At 47.7% G+C, this 7,348-nt stretch overlaps 1 protein-coding gene across 46 annotated transcripts in view; it reads left to right on the forward strand.

The window, feature by feature from the left end:
• Positions 1-7,348, forward strand: part of CACNA1C (calcium voltage-gated channel subunit alpha1 C) — a 709,163-nt gene that overhangs the window by 485,509 nt on the left and 216,306 nt on the right. The gene's annotated exons all lie outside the window — the stretch shown is intronic.

Raw genomic sequence — 7,348 nt, forward strand, 5'->3', positions numbered from 1 at the left:
TGGCTTGGAAATCTACAAAAGACGGTCAGAACTGACCATGGATCTTAAATTCCAGGGGGGTTCATGAACCCCCCCGGCTGGTGGCAGAGCTGGGGTCAGAGCCATACCAAAGCTGCCACTGCTGTCTCTCACCCTGCATGACCTCCATCCCAGAAGCCAGGTCTGGGGCATCCTGCTCTGTCCTGAGCACCTTTCCAGAAGAAACCACACTCATCCTGAGATGCCGTTTTCCTCCCAGGATGGGTTCTCCCCTCCTGGGGATTAGTCACCATGAAACAGGCCACACTGATTAGCAAGCAGAGCCGGTTAATCAGACCCACTGGGGGCATATTAAAGCTGCTAAAAGCAACTTTTCTGAGTGTTTTCACACTCCGATGGTTTAAAGGCAGTCATGCTGTCCTGTCTGAAATTTGCTGTTGGTAAATTGAGCCACGGTGGATTTGCAATCCCATCATGGCTCCCAGGAAAGTGTTTTCTGGCCCGGGTGGTGTCACACTGTGCAAGAGAGGAGGCTAGGCAGCAGGCATGGTCCCTGCAAACAGCTCCCGAGCCTCACTTGCAGTTCAGGACACCTCCCAGTCCAGATCTGATAAGAGAACATCTTTCTAGAGCAGATATTCAAAATCATGTAACTCAGCCCCTGAAACTGACATATTTTGGAGTCCCAGAGAAGATCCCAGAGTCAGAGCAGAGGCTCAAACCATACTGCTTCACTCCCCATCCCTTGCTTTCTCCACTGCCTGTGTCTTCATCCTCCCAGACTTCTCTTTAATTCTGGTTAATGTGATTTAGCACTGAAGTGCCCGCAGGATGCTGCTGGTGCAGCTGAGCACAAGCCTGGGTAGGCAGAGGACCCAGCCCTGCACTCACCCAAACAAGCCTGGTGACCTTGGACAGGTCTGCCCTCCCTCTGGACCACTGTCCTGCAGCTGGGGCTTGAAGGCCCTGGACCGGCTGGCCTCTGCACCCCTTCCTCCTCCCACATGCTTATCCCCCTGCACCAGGCCGTACACTCACTGCTAGCAGAGCTCTGGCCTCTCTATCCCCTGTTCTCACCCCCCCCCTCACGTCCTTGGACTTGGCTCTTATTCTCCCTTCACTTTCTATTTTGCTTCCTCTTGCTTTTGTCCCCCTTTGTCCTATAGGGGTCTCTCAGGCCACATACCATTAAACAACATGAGGGGCCACTGACAAAGCTACTTATGAGGACAGGGGCATGTGCAGCAGGCCACCCCCGAGGCTGCTCCTCATTCTTCACACACAGCTGGAGGCTGCCTTGTCCCCCTGCCCGCCCATCAGAGATGGTCCCTGCAGCATCTTCTAAGCCCTTTCCCTCCCACTTCAGTCACTGCCACAGGAAGTACTCAAACCTTGTCCCCGTATGCATCTCGTGGCACTGTTCCCAAATCCGAATGTCTAAGTGGGAAGGGACTAGGCTAGTCCAACCGAGCTTCCATTCTAAAGAGAGGAGCACTGTGGCCAGAGGGCCACGTGGCTTTCTCAAGGTCACAGAGTGACCTGGTGGCAGGTGGGCAGGAGGACCCTTCCTTCCTACACTGTCTGTAAGGGGACTCTTGATAGCGACGGCGAGGGAAACTTCAGGGCTACTGATCTGTGGGGCCCCCAGGTCTCCCAGCCTCCCCAAGAGGGACGAAGCCCCTGGGACCAACTCCCTGCCTTCCCACCCATGCAGCTGGACTTGTGCTCTGCAGGCAGAGCAGAGCCTGCTGGAAGGCAGCCAGAGACTGCAGGGGGTGGGTGGGGAGAGGCCTTCACACCCCAGGAAACTTGCTTCTCAGAAACAGAATTTAGAATGGGGTCCCACACCCGCCCCACCCCTTAGTGTTTTCCAGGCCTGCCCTCTCACCGCCCGCCCCCTCCCCTCCACCTGGGTCTCCTGATCTCGCACTGCAGACAGGCTTTCGCCTTGACCACTGCCTCCCCAGTGAAACAGCTCTCTTCCCAGCCGCCTCCCTTCCAGGTACCCCTGAAGGATGCATGGGCCAGCAGCTCAGGGCGCAGTCACAGTCCCCACCCTGCTTCGACTTCTCTGTTACCCTACCAGGTGCTTTGCCTCAGTTTCCCAATCTACAAAGTAAGACGATTGATAGGGGTGCTATGGATAAAGGGAAGATTCCACCTGTGCAATCCCATGAGCTCCCAGCATCCGAGACCTCTTGGAGAGGGACCCTGTGGGTTTTGAGGAGCCACCACACCGGAAGGAGAGAGGCCCCCCATGAGGCAAAGTGGGCTAACTGGCACAGTATGCATACTCACAGGGTTGCGCCTCTGCTATAGTGGGCTTTCACTGAGAGGGTACTGAAGATCGATAACAGTATGTGACTGAACTGGGAAGATCTCTATTATTTGGTGTTCTAGATACAGCAGGGTGAAAAGTCCTCATGGCAAAGAATGCGCGCGTTCACACCAGAGCGTTAGATGTGTGCTAAGGCACACAGACATTCCTCCAGTCACAAACAGGTCTCTTTTTGATTTGACGACAAAATGCAGGAGGCAGTGATAAGGGGTACTTCCAATTACAAGCAATATTCAGCATCAGTTCAAGGCTTTCAGACTCAAAGAGCTGGAGTAGCCAATTAATCAGCCTAGCGGTCTAGGAACACAGGGACGTTATCCCTAATGTAGAGATAGTAGAGATAGGCAGATCCAGGCTGTCTGATTGAGACTGCTTTGCGGTCGGGATAGCTTCTCCAGGACTTGGTTTCTGTGGTTTGGAAGAGAGCACAGCTTCCCGAGCTGCGGGGAATCACAGTGCTTCTGGGCTCTAGGGTGCCCTGCCTTCGATCTAGAGATTGAGAGGGGTTCATAGCTTGCCTGTTGCCTTATTTATGTTTCAAGAGTTTGTGGGCCCCTTGGGTGGCAGGGGGCTGATGGCAAATCATATTGTTGTCACCTCAGGAATTGTAACAGAGTGGGAGGCACTGTGGCCTGCCGGTGAGGAGCCCAGAGATCTAAGTCTGGCCAGCTGTGTGACCTTGTCATTTAACCGCTGGCCCTCCGCTTCCACATCTGTGAAATGGGAGAGTACAACCGTATCGCCCTAGATATTTAGCCTTTAAAAGCCTGTCCTGCTCACCTTTCACCATGGCAGTTGCCCTCTGAATCATGAGTAATTTTCAGCCAGCTGACTTCCTGGGCACCCCCTTCCATGTTAGTTAGTTAGTCAGTTAGTTAGGTTTGTTTTCTTTTTAATTTTTGGCTTGGGAACATTGCAGAGCCACTAAGGCTGTTGCCATTTCTGTTGTAGGTACGCCCATAGACTGTGTGGTGTGTGACCCCAGGGATATACAGAATCACATTGGGAGGGGAAAAACATACCAGTGTGTATATGTCAGCATTAGCCAGGGGAAATGGTTCTGTGCCACTCACAGAAAGCTCACCAAAACACCGTGGTCTGTGGCAGCAGCAGATGATATTGATGATGATAGAAAGGTCTGTCTTCACTCAGACATGCCATCGATCAGGAACACTTATTCAGAGACTGTTATCTGCCAGGCATCGAGCCACGCAACATGACCCACCAGTCGGTGTCTTCATCTATGCCACGCTGTGTTGATATCGGCAAAGGATTAACACAGGAAATGCACTCATGTCATAGGAGGTGTCAAGCTGTCTGTCAGGGCAGAAAAGAGGAGAATCATCTCACTTACATTGTAGACCTCTTCCCTCTGAAGGTGTGAGTGGTTGGAACAGCATGTCATCAGGTGAGTTTACAGTGTCGCTTCAAGTTCCAAGCGGGGATAATGCTGAGTAGTCTTAAAATGGACTACTATTGGAGGATAATGGAAAAGCTGAACTCAGAAAAAGCTCTGGGCCGGGCGCGGTGGCTCAAGCCTGTAATCCCAGCACTTTGGGAGGCCGAGGCGGGTGGATCACAAGGTCAAGAGATCGAGACCATCTTGGTCAACATGGTGAAACCCCGTCTCTACTAAAAATACAAAAAAAATAGCTGGGCATGGTGGTGCGTGCCTGTTATCCCAGCTACTCAGGAGGCTGAGGCAGGAGAATTGCCTGAACCCAGGAGGCAGAGGTTGCGGTGAGCCGAGATCGCGCCATTGCACTCCAGCCTGGGTAACAAGAGCGAAACTCCGTCTCAAAAAAAAAAAAAAGAAAAAAGAAAAAGCTCTGGGACCGTGAGCACCGTCAACTGCATTGAGGAGGCATCCAAAAAAAGTATAATGCCTTCTTCAAGCTGTTTACTAGGGCATAGAGTCCTGCTAATCAACACTTGCACAAAGTAGAACTACTTTCTTAAAAAATAATAATATGCTCACTTAATTTTCCCAGAAATAATACCTTGACCATATATATTTCCCAGAAATTGTTAGACTCATCTTCTATTGTCAGCAAGAGCTTTCCTGAATCTGTTGAGATTTAGTGAAAGCAGGTAGATGTAAACTATGTGAATTAAATTGCATTTTCCAGAAATATATTTTTAAAAAGCTTGTAATACCCCTAAAATTCCTCTGAGTATTATCATCCTATGCTTTGATGATAGAGAATAGCAGTAACATGAGAATTTCTTTTTTAACCCCTAATTCTAGACCTGAGGTGTCATTGACAGAGTGTGACCTTGAGCAAATGCCACTCTTTCAGTTCTCAATAGGGTAGCAATTTTGCAAAGTCCAGAGGTGGGAGAATAGGTCCTAAAATAAGAACAGGTATTTATTAAGCACTCATTGTGGGCCCAGATGGCCAGCGGCAGTCTCTACTATTACTGATTAAACAAATGTAAGTTTGATTTGCTTATTACCTTATAGAGTTTGAGGTACACTGAAGTTTATACCCTGAAATAAGCAATAGTGAATGAAAAGCACAGCACAAAAGAGAACAGCTTGTAGCTTGTAAAGGCATGAGCAAAAGCGGTAATGGGAGGTAAAGTGAGACCGTCAGAGAGCCCCCCGTTGACCGTGATACGTTCGCAGTGTGGTTGCAAGGCAGGAAAACGCTGCATTGGTCCCAAGAACTCCTTTCCAACATGGTGTCTGCACAGGGGCCTTGTAAGGAGAATTTGTGTAAGCACCTGGGAAAGATCAGAGACCTCTGCTCACAAGATCCGGAAGGGTCTTTGCAGGTGGTAGCTGGCAAGGCAGGAAGGCCTTGCAGGCGGAGGTAGTGGAACACCTGCTGCTCTGCCTACATTCTCTGAATATGGGGTAATGTTGGTTGCCCTATGTCCACAGCGCTCGGGAGATAAAAGCCCCTGATGCATTGTGTGTGGTCAGACTTGGTAGCACCCTACCTGCTGTGTTCCGGTGCAGCAGCATATCGATAACGATCACTGGCAAAACTTGTGTGTACTAGTTAAGCATTCCATAGAAGAATTAGCTGTTCCGTTGCATTCTAATGATGCCTGCTTCTCCCCTTGGCTGTCTTGCCCCACAATGGTTTCAAGGCCTCCCCGGATAGTTTCAAGGCTTCCCCTGATAACCCCCCCTGCTTTCCACCCCTCAGTTAATGAGTGTGTGCACCTAATAAGAGCCTGTGGAAACCAGAACTCAGGTGCAACATGGTCCTCACACTTCACGTTGGTCCCCTGGACCCACATTTTAACTCTATTTCTGTGTCTTTGTCTTTATTTCCTTCCTCAGTCACTCATCACCGCAGGGGCTCGGGGCACCCACGAGCAGGTTTGGGCCTCATACCCAACACTCATCATGACTCCAGGACCATGGCAGGTGATATAATAATCACCAGAGACAGGTGGGCTTCTTAAACTCAGGAAGCTCCATAAGGGATTCCTTTTTGTGTCTGGACCGTCTCTGGAGAGCCCCAAACATGAAATCACAGCCAAGGTGATGACTGATTAAAAATAATGACGATAACAAAGGCCACTTAGGCTTATAAGTGGCCCAGGCTTTCTGAATGTTGGAAAGAAAAATGAGGGGGTAATGAAATGAAGATACAGTGAGTCCAGTGTCCCGTGAAGTGATCAATACGCAGAACATGAGCCCCATGTGTCTGTTATTATTGGTTGATTCTCTCGTGCTGATTCATGACACTTAGTGGTTAAAGACGCAGATAGTGGAATCCCACTACCTAGGTTCAAATTCCCAGAGCCACCATGTATTAGCTATGTGCCTCAGTTTCGTGATCTATAAAATGGGGTTTAAAATTACACCTGCCTGCTTCATGGAGTTGTTGTGAAGATTAAATAAGTAAATACTTTTAAAGCAATAGAATTGTATTTAACACATAGAAGGCATTCAGCAAATATTAGCCACTAGTACTCCTGTGGGTCCAACTCCCTATCTGTTTACCTCAGGCTCCAAGTTGGACTGATCAGAGAAGGGGACCTTCTATACTTTGTTTTTTGTTTGTTTGTTTTTTTTTAGACCGAGTCTCACTGTCTCCCAGCCTGCCTTGGCAAGATCTTGGCTCACCGCAACCTCTTCCTCCCAGGTCCAAATGATTCTCGTGCCTCATCTCCCAAATAGCTGGGATTATAGGTACCCACCACCATGCCTGGCTAATTTTTGTGTTTTTTGGAGAAACAGGATTTCACCATGTTGGCCAGGCTGGTCTTGAACTCCTGACCTCAGGTTGCTAGTCTCAGCCTCCCAAAATGCTGGGATTACAGATGTGAGTCACTGTGCCTGACTTATACTTGATTTTAAAAATAACTTTATTGAAGCATAATTTATATTCAATAAGATTCACAGATTTTAAGTGTATACTCACAAGGGTAATAAACTTCACAATCACAAAATTTCACTTACCCAACCCCCCTGTCCTGTATGATTGCTATTATGTCTTCTGTTTACACATACACTGTAAGTCCCACAAAACAATATTATTATTTTTACTTTAGTCAATTGTCTTTTAAGTAAATTATGAGAAAAAATAAAACATAGTAGTATTTTATATTTACCTACTTATTTACTGTTTCTGGTGTTTCCACTGTACATTTCATAGATCAAAGTTCCCTTCTGGTATTATTTCCCCTTATCTTGAAGCAACCCAATAGCATTTTATCATGTAGGTCTGCAGCTGGCAAATAAGCTAAGCTTTTATTTATCCGAACATGTCTTTTGTCATCCCCTTTTGAAGAATATTTTTGCTGGTATAGAGTTCTTGACTGACAGGTTTTTTTTCTTTCAGAGCTTTAAAGATGTTCCATTTTCTCCTGGTTTCCACTGTCTCTGATGAGAAGTCATTGATATTATTATTATTTCCCTGCACATAATGTTTTTTTGTTTGTTTGTTTGCTGACTGCTTTTAAATTTTTCTCTCTTGGTTTTCAGCAATTTGACTATGATGTGCATCATTGTTATTACTTATTTATTTTTTTGAGATAGAGTCTTGCTCTGTTGCCAGGCTGGAGTGC

The sequence above is a fragment of the Saimiri boliviensis genome, chromosome 7 (assembly GCF_048565385.1).
Source record: "Saimiri boliviensis isolate mSaiBol1 chromosome 7, mSaiBol1.pri, whole genome shotgun sequence".
Classification (NCBI taxonomy): domain Eukaryota; kingdom Metazoa; phylum Chordata; class Mammalia; order Primates; family Cebidae; genus Saimiri; species Saimiri boliviensis.